We start from the raw sequence: 21,456 nt of genomic DNA, 5'->3' as shown, positions 1-21,456 counted from the left end.
TTTTCTTTTTGCTTTTTTAATTTTTAATTTAATAGAGAAAATGTGATATATCCAAATTGCTCTTGTTGTATTTGGGAAAAATAATCAGATTTTTAATTTCTGGAGTCAACTGACTGATTTTGGGGTCAAACGGACGGAAACAGTCATTTTGGACTTGAGCTGCATATTTTTTAAAGGTTTGGTACTCAAGGTGGCACAAATCAAATGTTTAGACAAAATCTGCTAATAAACGAAAGATTTGATACTTCGGCTGCAGTTTTCCCTTTTTTTTTCCAATTGCTCTTAATGAAATGATGGTATGAAATGTTATAGATTCATGTTTTAAAAGTTATCGTATTGTTTTGAACGCACGTATCCTACTGAGTATAGATTACTCACTCTTTCCATTTTAACATTTTAGGTCAGATTGATCAACGTGAATGGTGGTTGACTAGTGCGCAGGTTGGCAAGTAAAAAAAACTATTTAAGAATCCATAATAAATTTGTTAAGACATCTTTAATTCCATTCATGAAACTATATTTATTTGATTCAAATGTTTGAGTTTCAATGAATTAAAGTTTTAAGTTTGAAGTTTTATTTTCCCTTGATGTATGATTAAGAAATGATATCCTCAACTCCTCAAATTTTAAGCCCATAAAATCTGGGGTGTTACGAGGAATGATTATAATATTGATGATACAGTGAAAAATTCATCAAACTCCTTGCAATTTCAAGAGAATCGGCAGGAAGAGGAGCCTGTATCTGTAGATGATGACCAGAGAGTCTATTTAGTTCCATTCAGTTAAGAACAATTTCAAATGTTAGTTTAAATTTTACACGTTCTTTTTTTCTGAAGAAAAATAAATTATGAAAAAGCAGAAGAGTGAAGAAGGAACAAATCTGATTTAAAGTGAAACCCTTCTATAAATTTATTTGAATGGAATGTGGTGTTTATTGAAATCAACATCGAAGAATCAAAATTATATGAAAGCCCGACTCAGGAAATTGGAAAATTAAAAGAAGAAAAATATTCGTTACACTTTTTTATGTTCATTTTCTGGGTTCTTTTTGCATTTGAAGTTTAGTTTGAAGATTGAACTAGCGATCTTATGGATCCTGTTGAATAAATTTGTTTTTGAATTTTAATTTTTGTTGGATTTATATCTTCTTGCTTTTAATGTTTTCATCTGAATTTAGAGTATTGAAAATGCTCTCTCTGAATTTGAATAAATAAGTAGTAGAGTAATGTGCCTCGGGAGAATTTGAGTAATAAATGCTTCTAAGAACATAAACATTAGAATGGAAATTGAAAATACATCTGCTATTAGTTATTTTTTAAAATTAATTTTCAACTGATATGTCGTATTGGGAGTGTTGAGCAATACTTGGAAATAAATTTATTACTCTGTTCGTGACTTCGCATTTGTTTGTATGTTCATATTTGGGTGTTTTTTAGATGTTGGAAGGAGGAACAAGACTCTTCCTCATCAGAGTTGAAGAGAGGGATCTTTTATGCCGGGTCATCTACAACGCCTTATGGGGGAGCAATGAAGATATTCAACAATATATTCAACTCAGACATTGCATTTAACTTGAGGAAAGAGGATGATTCATCCTTGAACAGTGGGGGTAAATGGTGAAGTTGGAATAACTGGTCGGGACTATGCTTTGGTCCCCAGTGAAATGTGGCCATCCGCACTCAAGTGGTTAGTAAGTTAACTGAAATTTGCATTAACTCGTATGCTTTACTTAAAGTTTCAACTTTCAATTGCATCACCATGTATTTGATTCGATATGATAAGATTTCAATTTCTAACACTGATCTGTGTTAACTTTAATTTGCATTAATCTGTGTGCTTAACTCCACGTTCTATTGGGTCATTGCATATTTTGATTCGATATGTTGAAGTTTCACTTTGCAAGACTGCATTTTTTGGAGATGCCTTGTGCAAATGCAGCGCTGAAAGTATTGGCTAGATTTTAGTGATGGCATTGGAGTACTGAAAGTTTGAATTCACTGTGCGTTGTGCCACTGTGCACAAGATGTCTTTATCCCTGCCAGTGGTCTTGTGTATTTGTTACTATTTTGGCTTGATGTGAGTGGATTCTCAATATCCATCAACAGCTTTTTATATGATTAGCTGTCCGGCTGTTGCTCTTGGTCGTGGAATTCAATTTGTTGGGATGTTTAGGCAGATTTTATATGTCCTCTTTAGATGCAAAGTTTTTTCTGAATTTTTCTTTTATTGTAGGAGTGTTTTGAAGTGCCATATTTAGATAATATCAATTAATTTATGACAACTTTCCGCCCGTCTTCCTCCAAGTTAAAAAAGGGAATTGGTAGGTGCAAGTACTGGGATGTTATTATTGTGTCTGATTGTTGATGCTTGTGGAATTAAATGAAGTTATTTATCTCTTATTGGTGGAATTCTTCTGTTCTGCCCAGTCACAGTGATTCCAAGAATGCTACAAAGGACAACAAAGGTTTTTCAACCGCAGAAGAAGACATGTCAGATGTTTATCCTCTGCAACTCAGGCTTTCTGTTTTGAGGGAAACCAACTCATTGGCAGTAAAGATAAGCAAAAAGGTCAGTAATCCCTGAGCTCTCCTTGTCTTACTTCCTGTTCTCATTGTTTATGCTTGCCTGCTTGCCATCAGATGCACAATATCACTGAGTTGATTGACTGAAATCTTTTTCTCTTTGTTCTCTAATATTATGTTCTTGGTAAATATTGTTCTTTAAAACTCACAAAGGGAACTCGTATTTCTAGATATCTTTCCTTAGTAAAGGGGGTTTTTAATCATGGAAAATAGCTGTAGATGTATTATTCGTTATAAAGTTCTACACGTAAATTATAACACGCTAGTCCTAAGGTATAAAAACTTGAAGCTCTTACATTGGAAGGAGCACAATTTAATTGTCTTCGTTTGTGATTCTAACGCTATAAGGTAAATGTAGTTTTAATGAAGACATCACCATAGTTCAATATGTTTCTATCATGTTTAAAATTTTATTTTGTCGTCGAGTATGTTAGAATGATTTTGGGACACGACATGGCCTAGTAGCATCCTCCTGCCTTGAATGATTAATTTCTATTGTTAGACAACGTATTATCTGTTTAATATCAAACCTCTCTTCATGTGTTGGTGGTTGATAGCTCTGTAAAGTTTATTAATGTATATTAGTCCTAGGTTTGCCACTTGATTTCTTGCTTGTCAATGGCTTAAAGAATTGGTATAGAATGGTCATCTGGGCTTACCTGCTGTTAAATAGTCCCTAGTTAACTCATTATGAATCATCTGTTAACATAATTCTGTTGGAGAGCCATATAAACTGAAAACTGCATGCAATCTTAAGGGTGACATTTTCATACTCTTGTAGTTGGTTTTTTTTGGTAGTTATCAATGTGGGATATGGGCGGATTCTGATGTACAAGGATGGTAACAAATCTGAAGAACGCTGAATGATGGGCTCATTATATTATCTTAAATTCTTATTTTTTTGTGTCTAAAAATTGCAAATAATGGACTTCACCCATCTAGACTATTTTAGGTGGGTGTCTAATGATGGAGTTGTCACAGAAAGACAAGAGCTGGTTTTAAAATAATTTTAGTGTCTGAAGCACACAAATATTGACAAATTATAATCCACGTGTGAAGCATCCCTTTGATATGCTAGGTTAGAGGTTGGATAGAGTGGGAATTGCATGGTTTCACTTGCAGTGAACTTGAACATGTTGCATCAGGCAGCTGGTGAAACCAGAGTTTATGTCCCCCATTAGTTACAAAATTGAAAGATTTGATGCTCAAATGCTATATTATTCATAGGCCGTGACCTCGACGGTAAGTTTTCCGAATCTATGATATAAGGATAGAACATTTTCCTCACTTTTGACAAGTGGGGAGCATTGGCAATTTTTATTTTCAAATAAGGATCATGGCTAGTCATATTTTCAGTAGCCAAACTATCCATTAATTAGAAGAGTTATTCAAGGCTAACAAGAAACTACCTATTTAGGCTAAGTAGGAGAAGGTAGGGACTTACCAATTGAGATTGATTTAAAAAACGTATAAGGTTGTTCCAGACTTCCAGTTGTTTCCAAAAACTGATGACTTGTATCTCTTACGGCTATAACCAAAAACCCGAAACCACACTGTAATCATGTTTGTGTAACTGTTGGTTGGAATCCAGATGGACCCTTCCACTATTTAAGGATTTCTTGAAAGGTAAGAAAAAAACACAAGTTTCTTGTTGAAATTGCATAAGAATCAACTTCCTCAAACAAATTTGAAGTTCATTTGCTTGCTGGAGCTCTCCAATTGCAATGAATCTCTAAATGCGGACTCCTCCAGAAAGTGATTCTCCAAATCTTGCATATTTTCTAATTGCTTTCTTGTACACATAAGTTTCACCTATTGTCAGCTACTGCTTTTGCTGCTATTTCTATGCATAATTGCTTGGCCTTTTCTTCTGTGCTTCTTTTGCTATGTAAATCCTTATTTCACAAATTTACATATTTCGTTTTTTAGCGATCATCTGTGCAATGTTTTGATTTTTATATTTGCTTCTGCGTTTTCTCTGGCCGCTTTTAGTGAGTTCTTTACTTTCAGAAATTAGAGTCATTATATGTTTCTGGATAGTATTTTGGGACCAATTCTGATGGCATGTGGGTGGTTTGCTTTGGATGGTTTCCTCGATAAGGCTTTTGGGTTTTCGTGAAAACTATTTTAAATCAATTGGTTTAAAAGTATGCCAAAAAAGTCCAAACCGAACTGTCGAACACTTTACAGCTGTATCTTCCCCAGAATCTAGCCGATTGCTATCCATCAGCATCAGCCTGGCTCAGATTAAGATATCTGAAATTTAGGCAGAAGTTTCAGCATTTGTTGGTCATCGCTGTGAACTCTGCAAGTACCTCTACGGTGGATGAAAATTGCTCCTTTTAAAGGGTGCACCCCATTACTTCATCAATTTGTTGACAGTAAAGATTGATGGACCAAATCCCTGTTTCTCAGCAAAAAGGCTGATCGGTCAAAATTCTGTCTCTAGCAATCTAGGCTATAAATAATTTAATCCATTTCAACAGTGTATCAAGCTCTTATACCATGAAACACAATTCTGAAGTGAATATTTATACAGATATTTCATGATACTCCAGAGTGCATTACTAATTATAGATATACAAAGTGAGAAAAAAGCAAATTGAGAGAATTTTGGGAACTTACTTAGTTACCATAAATCTCTCCATATAGTCTAGTAGCTGTGTGAGGATTAAAATTCAAAAGTTGTATATTTTTCCAAAGCTTTATTTATTCTGCCTTTCTGAAAACTAGTTAATCATGCTTTTGACCAATACACATGGCAATTTTAACTTCAGAGATTACATTTGCTAGATTGTCTAGATGATTCCTTATGTTTTCTCCTGTTGTTGACTTTCGTTTTTCCTTGTCAGGACAATTCAGTTGAGTGCTTTAGAAGAGCCTGCAAGATTTTTAATGTAGACTCTGACTCGTTGAGTGTTTTGGTGGTTTTGTAATTTTTTATGCCGTGCTACTTTTCCTTCTTGGAGATTAATTGCTACCTCGATACGGTGCAGTTAAGGCTTTGGGATTTCTCTGGGCAGACAACCCTTTGTCTCTTAAATGACAAAAATAAGTTCCTTAAAGAGACTCAGAAGCAACTAGAGCAGGATGTAAGTTATAATCGAAAATGCATCAAGTGGTCATATACTTTTCTCCAAGGGTTTTCCAATTGATTATGCAGTCTGGATGAAAGAAAATACACGTTATCCCTGGTTGCTATTGGACTTACTAATTTTTCCTCAGCTCAGTGTGGTTCATTGTAATGTTCTGTTATTGTTAAAAAACAATAAATGAGATGATTCCATGTCCGATAAATATCCAAATTTTGATCAATGTTAATTCTGGTGATGATATTACACTTTCTGGGGCAAAAAGAAAGAAATCTTTAATGACACATTTGATCCTTCTGTAGTAGATTTGCAGTATACTTTATTCATCGGCTATTGATTGATGCATGTGTTGTAGATCACAAACTTTCTGTTTTATGTTGCACAATTTTGTTATAGAACTTCCAGTACTCTCTCTCTCTCTTGGGGGAGCAGAGGGGAGTGAGTGTCTTGGATGATTGAACTCTGTTGAATTGTTAATCAAATAAGCTGTTTGGTGACATGCATTGCATTGGTTTACAACTTTTCTCTCGAATTCCAATATTTCATGCAATTTATTATCACATTAAGCTTTTTTATTTTTAAACATCCGTGTTCCATTTATGTACATTCAACTTTAGTAACTACTTTTATTCTATCTTACACAGCTGCCCCTTGAGTTGCAAGTTTATGGTTTGTCTGATTCTGCTAGAAATAGAGAAGTAAAAAAGAGATGTGATGGTACAACATACGAATGGTACTTCACATCTGATGAATGGTATCGCCATCAACGGCAGCTCTAGTCTTGTCGGCATCAATTCTTCAGCCATAATTTCATCCGAAACTGGCACATTGGGGCTGACTGGATTACAAAACCTAGGGAATACTTGTTTCACAAACAGTGCTCTTCAGTGTCTAGCACACACACCGAAGCTTGTGGATTACTTTCTTGGAGATGACAAGAGAGAAATAAACTCAGATAACCCGTTGGGCATGAATGTACATTGTCCTTTCTGTTAGGACTTCGGTAGGTATTTACTGCTCTGATTACTATTACTTTTTCTATAACCTTGGACTTTTTCCTTATTGTAGTGTTTTTTGTTGTACCTTGATTATTCAACATAAGCTAGTGTTGCTTTCTATTCAGAGGTAATTCCGTGAAAGATGTCATGCTATCTCTTAGATGCCATCCTACCACGTAAAAACATGTGTGTGTATTTAGCCTATCACTAGCTTGATTCTGCATCATACATACATACATGTGTGTGCGTGCGTGCAGTGGAGACTAGGATCAATTTTGGTTCCTTCTGTTTAAAAGATCTTCCTTATGTGCTTTCTCTTTGCATTCCTTGAAACTTATATTTGACCGATGAAATTTTACTTGTCAGAAAAGATTATCAGCTGCTTATTTGTTGGACAGGGTGAGATTGCTTCAGCTTTGGAGACTTGTTGAAGAAATTATGGGCTCCAGGAGCAGCTCCAGTAGCGCCCAGAAGATTCAAATTGAAGCTTGCTCATTTTGCTACTCAATTCAGTGGTTATAATCAGCATGATTCTCAAGTTCGTTCCCTCTTTTCTCATACTTAATCTTTGTCCAAATGCACGCATAATCTCTTTCCAGTGTATTTGCATTAATGAGTTGCTGTCTGTTAGAAAGCGGTTGAATCAGGTCTAACTTTGAGGATTATAATATTTTCCCCAATTTAAATACTGCAGAAGCTCCTAGCATTTTTGTTGGATGAACTCCATGAAGATTTGAATTGTGTGAGGTGCAAACCATATGTTGAAGCTAAGGCTTCAGATGGTCGACCAGACGAAGAAGTTGCTGATGAATATTGGAGGAATCATCTTGCTCGTAACGACTCAATTATTGTTGATGTGTGCCAAGTGTCTTTTCTTAAATTATTCTGCAACATGGAATCCATGCTTGTGTGATTGATTTTTTTCCCATGTTAAGCTGGACTTGCTAGTTTATTCATTGCTTTTTTTGTTTTCCTACATTTAAAAAAATAGGAATTGTAGGCTCTGTTTTCTTTTTCTCCGAATACCATTTGTGCTTAGGTGTGTGGTTAGAAACATCCAGGGATGGATTTGGTTTGGGTGGGGGGGGGGGGGGGGGGGGGGGGGGGGTTGGCCTGTATGTATACAGTTTTTTCATTTGGAAAAATAAGAATCAAAGGCATTGTTTGTATACATTATTGCATTTTTATCCTCCTCTTTGTTAAGGACTAAGACAATAATTGGTTTTAGTTCGTTTAGATATTTTCTTGAGCCCAGACTAGAGATATTCTGTCTTCCTTGACTTGATGATGTGGAACTTTCAGGTTGTTTGATTGTTTGAAGTTTTTTAAATCTTTATTGGTACCTGTATTGGAATCTAGGTGAACCAGTCAACCATATGAATCTGATATCTCCTATTAGTACTAGTAAAATTTTGTTTTAAAATCCTTTCCTTTATAACTTACACTAGTTTGAAATTTATATTTGTCATTTGAGGGCTCCATGGCCTTCGCAATTTGAAGAAAAGCAAAGAATGCTCTCTAATTTTTCATGTGGTCTTTATGAATGCCTTATGGACTGACATATCTTGGATGACATTATTGCAGGGTCAATATAGATCCACTTTAGTATGTCCCCACTGTAGAAATGTGTATGTTAATTTTGATCCCTTCATGTATCTATCATTACCTCTGCCATCAACATCAACACGGACCATGACTCTGACAGTGGTGAAAGTTGATGGCAGCATTCAGCCATCCCCATTCACTGTTAATGTACCCAAAAATGGAAAGATTCAAGATCTGCTTCAGGCTTTGAGCAAAGCATGCACACTGGGGGTTGATGAAGCACTTTTGCTGGCTGAGGTAAACTACAGCAATTGCACTAATATGATAAACGTATTACTAGCTTTTAGAGTTTTTTCTGTTGTTTCTGGTCGTCGTTATTATTTGTATTTAAATCTCTTAAACTTTATAGTTATGTACAGATATACAACATTCGCGTTATACATTTTCTCGAGGAACCCACTGATTCATTATCTTGATTACAGATAATGATCAACTGGTTGCGTATAGGTTGCCCAAGCATATTGAGGAAGCTCCTCTGATCGTGTTTATGCACCAGCAGATGGAAGAGTAAGTCCCAATTTTCATATTGATTGACCAAACTCCACTGCTTCATTTTCAAATGTGTACAATTGTTTGTATCTGCCATGTAGACAATGGTTCTTCATTTAAAGTTTTTGTCCTGGCAACAATGGAAATGAGTTTGTCTTGTGAGTCTCTGAGTGCTTATTTCCTGTTAGTCAGCAGCTACTGCAAATTGTGAATCACTGAGGAGTTGATGAACTTTCTTTTTACTGCAGAATATAATATGTTATAATGGAGATGCTATTGATTTCCAAGTATGAAACATGACCCTGACTCCCTTCTTTCACGTGCCTGTCTTCTGTTAATTTCCTTGCTCATAATTCACTTCGACTAGTGATTTTTCTAGTAAGGAAAACTAATCAATTTAATTTTGAAAATTTACATTTTCTCACCTCAAGTTTTTGACTTCAGCCTATTTACTTAAATATTTTCAGGCAATATACGCACATGAAACTGATACCAAGTTGGAGAGCATTTGGAATTTCCCTTGTAGCCCGTAAAAACATTGTTAATGTATCTGATATCTGTGAAACCTATTTGAAATTGCTAGCTCCATTCTTAGTATGCAATGAAGATTCAACTGAAAATCGTTAGTGCAGAGAATACTACAATTGATTCAACTGAAAATCGTGATAGCGTAGAGAATTCTGCAACTGATTCTACTGAAAATTGTGATAGCGCAGAGAATGCTGTAACAGAAGTGAATATGGAAGTGAAGAACTCCGCTAGTCCTAGTGGGTCCCCTGAGAAAGTTAAGGCAGAAGAGCTTTGTGCGCAATCTGATACTGAATTACAGTTTTATTTGACGGATGAAAAAGGAATAGTTGGGAACTCTAAGATTGCAATGGATGAGCCTGTGAAGTCCACGCTCATGCCAGACCGATTGAATGTGCTTGTATGTTGGTCAGGTAAAACGGTACAGCAGTACAATAGACAGCCTCTTAGCTTGTTGCCTGAAGTTTTCAAATCTGGCTTCTTCACAAAAAGAACACAAGACTCTGTATCTCTGTATAAATGCCTTGAAGAATTTCTTAAGGAGGAGCCTCTAGGACCAGAAGATATGTGGTTAGTGCGCTAGTTATTTGCTTCCCAACCGTCTTCTATTAATATTCTTGCTCGCTTTTGTTGTGTGTCACATCTGTGTTGTACAAATACATCTTTGTCAGTGTTCGGTAACTTGACTTGATACAAGCTCATTATGTTTGGAACACATTCTTTCAATTTTACCTCTTTAGCCTATATGGTGGGGAGGATTGTATAGCACCAGACACTACTAGAAAGAAAAAGAAGTTAAAATCTTATTCGCCATACTTCCAATCATGTCCAATAATGCATACTAAACATTCACATATAGTATCATTGCAACTTATTGCTCCCCACGTTTCCAAACTGCAAGTTGTATTAGTCCTGTTCTTTAATTTCATCCCGCCTGAATTTGATGCATTCAGTTAGAAGCTTTTGCAGTTATTAGTTTTTCTAATCTGGTTTAAAACTTTTGATACTAGGTACTGTCCTGTTTGTAAAAGGCATTCCCAAGCCAGTAAAAAATTAGATCTTTGGAGACTGCCGAAAATTCTAGTGATTCATTTGAAAAGATTCTCATATAACCGTTTTCTTAAGAACAAATTGGAGGCATTTGTCGACTTCCCCATTCATGACCTTGATATGTCCACTTATGTTGTCCGGAAGGATGGACAATCCGCAGATCATTATTTGCTTTATGCAACTAGTAATCATTATGGTAGTATGGGAGGTGGTCACTACACTGCATTTGTTCATGTAAGTGTTGCTTCTTCAGAATTATTTATTTATTTTTGTTTTCTTCTTACTGTAATATCTTTATCAAGTTAATTAGACATCTCTTTGAAACAAATTTTATCAATTGATATCTTCTGATTTGCAGTTCATTTGCCGCTACTTGATTTGAACTAGACTATATTGCACAGAAGATTGTGTTTGTTATGACATACTTAAAATCTTAAAGTATGTTTTTGCTACATTTAATTTAGTGTCAATGACACGATTATAAATTATTGACCATTGAAGTTTTTCTCCATTTCTCCATATTCTTTCTAACCACTGTATTCGATCAAGTCTTGAATCGAAAACCATTTTTTCGAAATTTTTATCTTTATTTGGCATGCGGATTGTCCATCAATCCACATCGTGAATTGAGACTGCACGAACCCACCATCCTAACAATATGCACCTGTACATGTTGTCATTTATGTATCTTATTACGTCATGAGGCTAAGAAGTAGAGATTAAGGATTTAGACATTTTAGTTTTCTTAAACATGTTGTATTGCATATATTAGAAGCTTTACAATTTTGTTGAATTATTCTAACTTTCGTTACTCTGACGTGGCATGGCAGCAAATCAGTGGTATGACTTTGACGACAGCCATGTGTCTCCCATCAGTGAGGACAAGATCAAAACTTCGGCTGCCTATGTTTTATTTTACAGGAGAGTCGAAGATATCTAACTTTAGATGACAGCAACTGACTATTGAAGGTTGATTCATCTCTTTAACAGGTAGTCTCGGAAGAATTGCATTAAAGGGTGTATTCTTTTCTCTTGGGTGTCGTATGCTTTCTAGTTCATAAGACTGAAAACCTATAGAATAGAAGGATGCCGAGGATGGTGTAAGTACAATACAACAAACTGAAATTAGAAGTTCATATTAAGAAGGAACGAGTTTTACCCCTAAGGCTTTTTGTTGTGGATGAGTTTTACCTTTATTTTTCTCTAAAAAGGTAAAGACTAGCCTTGAAAAAGTTGCTCTGCAAATTTAACAGTATACTTTTCAAGAATCCCCGGGTACCAACCTGTTGGAATTTCGAAATTTGTACAGTGCACAACTACAATGAAAACGGTGTTTATTTTTGTGCTTTTTTGGTGTTGAATTACTTGTGTGACGAGTCCCTTGCTTTCCTTTCTCCAGCGTTTTACATATTACACTTTCTAACTTCAATGCTACTTGATGATGATCTTGATGCAGCGGTACACTCGAGAATGTGTTGTCTTAGTGGTTTGTTACCATGCAGTTGGATTCAAACTTCACTGTGGCTCTCCGAGCTTATGAACTTCTTGTAGTAGTGGTCTTTACAAGAATTTTGCTAGTGTTTTTGGTATTTATTTCCTCGTTTTCGTTCTTTAGAATAGACTCCATATGGAGAAAACTAAGGATGGTACAATCCCAATAATGTGATGAGTGATTAGACCGAAAATTTGATGCCTTCTTTAACATCTATGATAATGGAACATTAGAATCCAAGTTTGTGACTTTGCGGCACTGGAAAATTTCATTTTACTCTGATTTACATTTGACATCGTGCCTCGGAGAGAGGCTGCGTGATTGGAGCTAATGACTAGATTCAATACGAGTGGGTAATAGTGCAATCGACTCATTGAGAGAGGGGTCTAATGATGCTAGATGACGCACCGTCCAAATTGGATGGTCGATCAAGAGTACATGTTGATATTCTGCTCGACCAACTTGTAACTGATACTCGACAAGTTGGTGCCAATTGAAATTTGTCATGTCACTAAGCATGCCTTGAAGTCTATATATAAGTCTAATTCCTTCCCAATTAGGATGAGAACACATATTTTAAACTTCGTCACGCTTAAAAATACTCTACTTCTAAGAATAATTAAGCACCCTACCACCCATCGGAAAACTTTGCTCCATCTCGCACTACCACTCAAAATAGTTCCACAAGGCACAAAATCATCTTTCTAACAGGTGGACTTTAAAACGAAAAATAAATAAAAAATAAGGAAAATAAAAAGAAAGAAAGGAAAAGGACCAGTCATGCTGATTTACCGCTTATGATTAAACCGTTTAAAAATTCACCAGACTGGCAGGTTTAGCTGTAAACCGATGAACCAGTTGTAGTTTTGTGGTTTTTTCAAATTTTTTTTTTTTTTTTTTTTTTCAACTTCATGAGTTGGTCTCATAACATAGAGAAATATTGGATGGCATGCTCTTTTTATAGATGCACTTCTTTTAAATGGTTTTATAAACTTCCAATAAGGGATAATACATTTTATAGCTGCACTTTTTTTCAATGGTTTCATAAACTTTCAATATGGGATAGTGACATAACAAAAATGTTAATAAATTATAGAATAATAAATCTAATTAACAAATTATTAATATGAAAATTTTTTTAAAAAATTTATTGTTTTCATAGAATTTTATTGTTTTTTGTATGTATTTATTGCATCCGATTCGACCCCGATTAAACCTTTTGATCATTTACCCTTCACCTTTATCAAATCGATGACCAGATCAATTTTCAAAACATTGCTTGTAAGTAAATAAAACGAGGTAGCTTCTTCGTTTTCTTTATTTATTTATTTACTTTATAATATTGTCTAATTTATCTTATCAAATGCAAAATAAAGTTTTCTAAAATTTGAGCTTGACACAACATAATTTTGTGAGTCAGCCTCTACGATTATAGGTATCGACACATGTCCATATTTGTCTGTGTATGTGCCCAAAAATTTAAATGCGTGTGAGAGAATTGAGTTTGGGTTTGCCTTTGTTGATAAAATCTCACAGAATATAATATAATATAGAAATATCAGAAAGAACAAAAAAGAAGTCGAGTCACCAAAGAAAAGAACAGAATTGTATCTGTTCCTTATTAATTTTATAAGTTTATGTTTAAGCGTTTGTCTCCTAAAATACAATGAAAAAATAGTAGAAACTAAGTACTATGTTTCTACCCTGAATAATTGATTTTGATATTTTTATAGAAGAGAATACGAGTCTATTTTGATCTTTCAAAGCAAGTAGACGAATTCCACTCAACAACGTGTCAAAACAGCTCCAGATTGAGCTGTGCTCTATTTTTCAACAGTGTGTCCAAAGAAGATGACAATGTTTGAGTTGGTGACAAGACCGCCGATCCATCGTTCAGACAATTTAAAGGTAAAGCATGGAACCAACCTATCATTTTGACACTAAATTCCAAAACACCAAAGAACATGATTTGACGTTACAGATTCTCTATTTAATACATTATCCAATTTTCCATTAATTAAAATCTCTCTCAGCTCGTTCTCTTTCCCACAAAATCTCTCCTTTTCTACTCCCCAAGACAAATAAAGTCATTGCTGGGACAGCATAAAGTCTTTTTTTTTTTTTTTTCAAAGAAAAGAATTTGGTTACACTTATTTTATATAGCACTTTTTATTTCGATTTAGTAAGGAAAAAGAGAATTAAATTGAAAAAATCATGTAGATTAAAGTCATGTCTGTATAAATTCTGATAAAATATACTGCAGAAGTTATGATTAACTTGACGGCTTTTGTAAAAAGAAAAGAAAAGAAAATCCCTAAAGGCTGTGGCTGTAAGATTCATTCTATTCAGCATTATTTTTAATGGAAGATTTGTTGAGGCAGATTCTTTAGGGATTATCATTCATGCAGAAGTTCTGTCACGTCACTGTTGACAGACAGTAGCATGCATTAACGATACAATGATACTTAACTGTACGTTGTTTGATTATTTTCCTAGTGATGATGAAGTATTTGGACTTGGAAAAATTATGAAAACCCCTTCCTCTTATATATAAATATTCGCCTGTATCGATTTTATCTTTGAATTTTATAAGATTTTGGTCGAAATTATTGTGCATGTTAAATCCTCAATTCCATTATTTCTGTTCGTTCCAAAAAACAAAGTAAAAAAAGTTGGTTGAATTTATTAAGTTCTTGTTTGAATTTCATTCTTTTGAAAAAAAATGCATTATTAATAGTGTTTTCATATCATTTCAACCACATATTTTTCAATAAAATAATATTACACGCAAATCAATAATTTTTTCTTATTTTTTAATCACACATTTTTCATCAATACACTATTCAAAAATACATTTTCCCCCAAAAAAGGGGCTCAAACAAGGGCTAAATTCATGTAAATCATCATACACCTTTTGAATCAGTCAAAAAAAAAAAAAAAGGCTAAATCAATTGTTACCTTTAAAATAAGAGATCTTCTACACAAACAGGGTTTGGTGATAGGCCCTGTTGAAATTCGCATCAGAGCCGCCTCAACCCTTGTCAACAGGGCTTGTCACTAGGCCTTATTCGTTTAGAATTTTTCTTAAAATAAAAGGATAAATTAGGCATAGGGATTAATATCTGAGAAGTGAGTTATCTAAGTTATGCTTGGCATTGTATTATAAAATTAAAAGGGGATCCACATGAAAGTGCAAAAAATCAATTTTTGGTGAAATAGTGCTCCCAGATAGGGCTCGAATTTTAGAAAATTATGTTGTGCATATGATCATGCATCACAATCATGACTTACGAAGTCAGTAGCACGAAAAAATATTTATGAAAAATTCTTAAATCTAACCAAAGTTAGAGATTTATTCAACTGAGGATATTTTTATTCTTTGCACACTGCTAATACTGATAATTCTTCAATTTTCAGCTTTATGGAATATGTGTATATAAATTAATATTTCACCAACTCTCATACGTTTAAAGTAAATTTTTGCGTATCCCAAGACTGTGTCGGTTTTTACTGTGTTTCATATTTGTGGGGTGCCATAAAATTCTGTGTTTGTTGGCTTTCATTTCCTGATTTGATAAGTAACCTGATTACTGAATGTGACTTATGAACACTTGAATTGTATCTATCAATGAATACATACATATTTGATACATACATCTCTCTCTCTCTCTCTATCTCTATCTCTCTCTCTCACACACACACACACAGGGTTTGGAAGACAGCCCTTCAAAATAGGGTAAAGTGATGGATATGGCCTTGTGGTCCTCACTTCCCATTGTTACTCATACAAGGGATGATAACTGGGTGCATCACAGCATTTTGCTCTTATGGTGTGTTTGATTATATTTATTTTTCATGAAAAATATTAATTTTTCACCCAAATTCCTATTTAGAGTGTTTGATTGCTATTTTTTTCCATGGAAAATATTTTCCAATTTTTGAAAATATGTCTAATTTTCTTTAGGTAGAGGTGGTTTTTATTTTCCACAAAAGATAGAAAATATTTTCTTTTCTAAATGATATTTTTCATGCCAATCAAACACACTCTTAAAGTTTTAAGTCCGTTTTGGGGGGGGGAGGGGGGGGGGGGTTTATGTGTTTATAATGTTGTCATCAGCATGCTCATTATGCAAATCGGATTAATCTTTTTATTAAAGATTCGGCAATGGGTATAGTTTTCATAAATAAATAGCCGCGTAACTATGACCTAAGTCATTTTGTTTGATTATGATACCATGTTAATCATTTCTCAAGTTTTTATAAAGATGCTTGTGGATATTCTTTAAATTTCGTCTTTAATAAATAAGAGTTTAATATATTTGCCTCTTTTACATATGTTCTATAAATACAATAAATATAAAGACTCCGCTCTTGACATATCTGAAGCCTAGAGAGTTTGAATGAACGATTTGATTCATATAAAGTTCGAACAATAAAATTTTTAATTTTAGACAAATCACCATCTTGCAGGCTCACATTAAGAATAAAATCGCGCTATACGTTAAATATGAAAGAAGAATCAATGCTTCAACAAGCCCAGACTCACATTGAAAAAGGACAACAAACATATTACATAGGTTCTGATATTAATACAAGAATTTTCCTGTTTAATTTAAAGATCACAAACCTCAGTAAAATCTGAACACTTACAGACAAATAAACAACCTTTATTTTCAGGACAAAAGTGCATCTTTGCACGCCTAAAGTTCAAGAAATGTGGCAATCAGTCCCTCCTATTTAAGTCAGTGATTTGAACTATATATACTCTAATATTTTATATGTAAATCTTCAAATTCAAGATAAAAGGGACTAAAGTGCCACAATTCTTGAAACTTCTGTGAGAGAAAAAAGAAACTTTGTCCTTGATTACTAACAGAAATTTCAATAAAAGCCAAGGGATTGCTGTGTCCCTTCTCCTCCAACTGCATGATCCATCTTTGCTTGTTTATTGCCATCCAGATTCAGCCCAAAATGAATGTGAGGAAAATGCGCCCACTGAAAAATGAAAAATAAAAATCTCGATCAGTGTAGCTGCTGCAACCTCTTCTATTTTCTCTTCCAATCATTCTCGTGTTGTTGATTGACAGAATACAACGTTATTAGCTTAATTTAATAATTTATTTATTTTTGTTTTATTACTTGTCATTTTTCTGTTTATCCTTGAAATAGTAAAATCTAGGCCAACCAAAATGTACTTTGGACAAGATGCACAGCAATACTGTTGCTAATATACAGCTGCATTGGATAAATAAGAAGAAATATATATAAATTTAAATGTCATATCACAATCCTACATCATCATCTTGTTTTGGAGATAATAAGATTTAATTCACTTACTTCAGTTGGCTCTAATTAATAAGATTTGATAATTCAAGCACAACAGTCTGAAATGATACCATTTTTACATATGATACTATTATTATGATTAATTTCCAAGTTAATTAGTGACCATCTGAATAGCAAGTGATAAATTAGTAGCTGTGCTGCATTAAGCATTACAAGAAAGATGAAGTGGAAGAGAAATAGTCTTATTCATTTGAGCAGGTTCTACAGGAAACTAATCTGACATAGTTCTGTCTTTTCTTAAGATAAATTATTTCAGTTTTATTTTATTATTATTATTATTTTTTACTTTCTTTCTATTTTTAATCCAATTTATCAATATGATCATAACATATTAAGCATTGTGTGATCTTATATTATTGTTAATACAATATATTATCTGACTTACATTTTTTGCTGCAGTGCTAAAAGCTTCCCGGTGGCTAATCTCTGGATTGCTAGCCTTTATCCTCTGAATCTCCTCCCTGTAAGTGCGCATCAAACTCTTGTTAACAAACAAGACTTCATTTTTATAAATATTGACAACCTTTAGACCACGTGTCCTCATGGTTAGAAGACAACTTGAATTATTGGTTAATTAACTAAATATGTATTTGTTGTTACAAATAATTATAAGATTTGAGAAGATTCATGAACATTAGCACTCCAACATTTAACTACTTGGTATGGAAAGAAAGTACTTTATAGATGTATTACTATGCCATAAGGGAAAAGGCTTTCACTTGGAAAAGAATTGAAATTACTTCAAAGATCTATCCTACTATAAATAGAATTATAGTTAGGATTTCAGATATTATCATGGCCGTGGAGATTGACTTCTTTGATTATGGATGCATGATGTTCAACGATGCTTTGGCTATACAATCAATATAGAGTTGACGTATTGCTGAAACTGAAATATGAACAAAAAGTTCGACTTACTTTATAAATCGATTATATGCTGAAGGAACGCGTTGTCTTTTTCTGGAGCTGTAAAATCATAACAATTTGAACTCTTACTGAATGATCAAATAGAACATATATACGGTACAGCTGTGATCAAGAAAGAGAGTTGGGATCCATATTCATACCAATGAAATATAACCATATAGTATGAATTAATTTGTGCGTGTGTAAGAAATCTAATTAAGCACAAGTTCAAAATATGAAAAATATATTAGAGAACGGTCACAAATTTATGTCCCGGACCATAAATTTAGGCACACGAACTTTCGACGAGACAATTGAACACACGGCTTGTACATGAAAAGGCTTGTAGATGACGTTTTTTAATACTTAGCTAGTAATATTCCTTTCCTTATAATCCAATAATCATTTTCTCTAGTTTCTATCTTGCTATTCAAATTAGAGCAAACAATGCTCTACTCTAATTAATGATATGTTGATAACCTACCATTTATGGAGGGCTATGGCTTACAAGAAAAAGGCGTAGCCTAAAACATAAGCGTACTAGGCATATGTTTGAGGATACCAATGTTACAATATGAGTTGGACAGTAACGTAATGTCACAATCGTATGACGTGTAATGAATGAAGCAAAAAAGTCAGGTGCCCTTTTTATTACTTTTTTATTAGAATTCATCAAAATCACTTGATGACATGTGGGCTTAATGACAAGCTATTGGCGCCACCACTTTGAAATATAATCGAACACTATATAGCAAAAGTGAGAAAAACCATTTCCAAGGATTAAGGTATGGTAATACATTTGAAAAATATAGAAGGCAAGGACAAAATCCCTTGTAGAGATGCCTAAACTTTATGAACACGATGTGTGCGTACATGTATTTGTAGGTAAGAGAGAAAAAGGGCTTACGACGTATCGGAGTCATTCTAGGTTGTTCATATTCAGGCTCAAATGGTGTTAATTTGCTGCATCTTGATGATGAACCACATTCTGTAGTGGCAGCTAATTCAGCGGTAGATTGTTGTTTCTGGTGCTTCAATTGTGCAAAAAAGACGAGCATTAGTTAAATATACCTATAGATCGGCTAGGATACTTAGCAAATAAGATGACATCGAGCATTTTACATACATATATATGTGTCGTAGAAATTAAAGTGCTGCCTAAACAATCAATTTAGAGAGGAAAACTAAAAACTATTGCAACAAACAGCAAAAAACCATAATTTGATTGGTGTAAGTTTGTTTAAAAAAAATAAAATTGAACAAGACTGGAAAAAGAAATCCCTTTAAAGATTGAACACAAAGTAAAAATTGGGCTTAGTACACATAGCACGAGATTGGAATCTCTGCTATGGACTATACATGATAAAAGATTTTAGTTCCTTTTTTTTTTCGTCAATACTACCGTATTAGACGAAACACTAAATAGTGTATACAATCTGCAGGAACGTGGGATACTGAGACTAATGAATTAATTATTGTATTATATAAATATGGTTCGTTTAATTTATTTACATCAAAGGCAGAAGAATCTGAAGTGGTCAACTGGCGCGAACTTGTGTGTGTCTGTGTATACCTGGAAATCTTGAATGTGAACAGACTGAAGCAAAGCTCCCACATTAACAGACAGCAAATTGGAGCAATGGCCACATCTGACTGTGACAATGGTCGGCATGCTGTTGCAAGGAACGCTAACCTGCTCTCATCACATGCATTAATTTCAATGGAAAAAATGATGTAATCAATACTTAATCCAACTCAACCATGCACAAATCATATTTTTAAACCTCCAACCCGTCTGTGCGTGTAAGAGAGAGAAAATGAAGAAAGATTCCTCTGAAAATTGTTTGAATTTTCCTACAAACCCTAACAGTTAATCCTTTCTTTCTTGTAGAGTCAAGAGTTGATTGTTAAACTTGAAGGCGACCGAAAATGCGAGAATCTGGGATTAGACTACAAGAAATATTTGAGATAGGATTGTCTCAAGGAAGAAGAAGAGAAAAGTTACCTATCTTGTAAATATTTATTTGTTCTCTTTCTTGATTTTGCATATTTATTGGAATGAAGTTCGTTAGTGTAGCTTTCACAATAAGGCCAATTTCACCGCAACCATCACAGGGCCTCACATGGGCAAAAATAAGAAGTTATCTTGTGTGAAGACCATTGTAATCTCTCTTTCCTTCTCTGATCTGACACACTCACTTTGTATTTTTCGCACGCGAGAAAGAGAGCGAGAGAGAGAGAGAGAGACTTCAATTACATTTTACAGTGTGAAATAGTGCTATTGTTTTATGAAAACTAATAACACATAAAAACAAACAATGGGATGCGTAACAGGCATCAAAACTCAGCTAGTACAATTATTATTGAGTAGCGAATTGCAGAGAAACTTAAATTTATCCATCAAATTTATGCATCAGAAATTCAATTATCAAATCTTGGACAAGTAATGAAACTTATATTTACTGTTGAAATCAGTAGAACCCTAAGAATCATAGGCACGGACCTCACGGCTGCCTTCAAGATTAGGCAGACTAAGATTCATGCTATTTTTTAGGGTTCTTCAGCCTTCTAAGCACACCGAATCTTGATTTTTCTTTCTGGGGTTTCAGATTTCAAGCTCTTGATTCACATGAAAGTTCTTTGGAGTTGCAAAATTTTACCTTCTTTCTTTCTGCTTACCAAGTTTATGTGAGATTTATGAAAAATAAAATCAAAATAAATGAGATAACAAAAATAATGAAGAAACTAGTAGCGAGTATTTCCGGAAAATACTCTTATTTCCTTTCGAGCAAGCCCAAATGGAACCCTTACTTTCATATCTAAATATTTTCACCATAAATTCATCGAAAAATTAGCATACAAATATCATAGTATTTAGTTTGAAAGTAGTAAAAAATCCAATAATTCACCACCTGCATTCCACTTAAAAAAGTTATCTTTTTTTCCACTTGCTACTGCAAAACTTTTGGGGAAAAAAAAATCTAAAAACTAGAAGTAAACAAAATAAACAATTTCCTTAAATGTTTGATAGATACCATGGATCACCACCTCTAAAACTAAGCACAAAAATTGATAAAATCCCGTACTTTAAGGATCTTGGGATTTGAAGAATTAAGGAGTTAATGAAAGAATTAAAGTATTATACCGCTAGAATTGTGTTGCAGAAGTTGCAGTGAACGTAACAAACACGTTCGGAGCCGGTCATGTCCAGTGACATTTTCGCCGGATCCTCGTGGAGAGAGATCGGTGACAAAGTTTTTAACTGAAAAAGATGAAGCACAAGAAAATAAGACAAGCAATAACGAGAAAAAGGCTAATAAAAGAGAAAGAAAGAATGATACATACAACACAAGTTGTGCTTATAGAGT

General features: G+C 34.1%; 1 protein-coding gene and 2 pseudogenes across 3 annotated transcripts in view; 1 reads left to right on the top strand and 2 right to left on the bottom strand.

The window, feature by feature from the left end:
• Positions 1-12,076, top strand: part of LOC111391304 — a 41,425-nt pseudogene extending 29,349 nt beyond the window's left edge.
• A 4,283-nt stretch (positions 12,077-16,359) lies between these two features.
• Positions 16,360-21,456, bottom strand: part of LOC111391310 (putative axial regulator YABBY 2) — a 15,597-nt gene continuing 10,500 nt past the window's right edge. For all 3 annotated transcript variants that reach the window (XM_023016507.1, XM_023016505.1, XM_023016506.1), the window contains one exon: positions 16,360-16,501. The gene's annotated coding sequence lies outside the window, so the exon portion shown is untranslated. The remainder of the gene's footprint in view (positions 16,502-21,456) is intronic.
• Positions 16,363-21,450, bottom strand: LOC111391313 (annotated as a pseudogene).

Source organism: Olea europaea, unplaced genomic scaffold (assembly GCF_002742605.1).
Source record: "Olea europaea var. sylvestris unplaced genomic scaffold, O_europaea_v1 scaffold773, whole genome shotgun sequence".
Lineage (NCBI taxonomy): Eukaryota > Viridiplantae > Streptophyta > Magnoliopsida > Lamiales > Oleaceae > Olea > Olea europaea.
Note: the sequence above shows the minus strand (reverse complement) of the source record. Positions and strands in the feature narration are given on the sequence as shown.